The following is a 699-nucleotide window of genomic DNA, read 5'->3' as shown; positions in this document are numbered from 1 at the left end:
ATATTTTGAGTTAAGGAAAGAGATCATATCTCGACTCCATGTCTCTTTGCGAATACGATTTCTTATCGTTCTTGTATTTGCCTATTACATTCGTCTATTTCCTGAACATCGCTTTTATTTTATCGTTTATGTCAGTCCGGTTTTCCGGCTTCAACAATCTTAACTCAAAATCGCTTTATGTCTAAAGCTAAAATCGGGTTGAAGAACGATTATAAAAACGCGTTTTGGAACCGTGTTTGCGATTTGCTTTCTAGCACTTCCGCGAAACGTTTATTCTTATTTCATAACGGGGTTCGCGATTTGCTTTCTAGGACTTCCGCGAAACGTTTTTTCTTATTTCGTAACGTGTTTGCGATTTGCTTTTTAGCACTTCCGCGAAACGTTTATTGTTTATTTCATTACGCTTTGCGGATTGCTTTGTAGCTTTTTTCGCAAAACGTTTTTTGATAATGGTCTCAAAGTGAGTTTATGAAACATTCTAAGTCTATAAAAATGGTTTCTGCGAACGCTTATAAGCGAGCTTGCAAAACGTTTTCTCAAGACTTATATCGATATAATTTGGTTCAAACACCAAAAATGAACATCGATTATAGACTATTATTTTCCTTAAAATAATATATTATTTGTTGAATGGAGTACTAATCCGTTTTTTCATGTTTTCTCTATAGAAAAATGACAAACGATAACAACACCCCCATT

Source organism: Brassica oleracea, chromosome C4 (genome assembly GCF_000695525.1).
Source record: "Brassica oleracea var. oleracea cultivar TO1000 chromosome C4, BOL, whole genome shotgun sequence".
Taxonomy (NCBI): Eukaryota; Viridiplantae; Streptophyta; class Magnoliopsida; order Brassicales; family Brassicaceae; genus Brassica; species Brassica oleracea.
Note: the sequence above shows the minus strand (reverse complement) of the source record.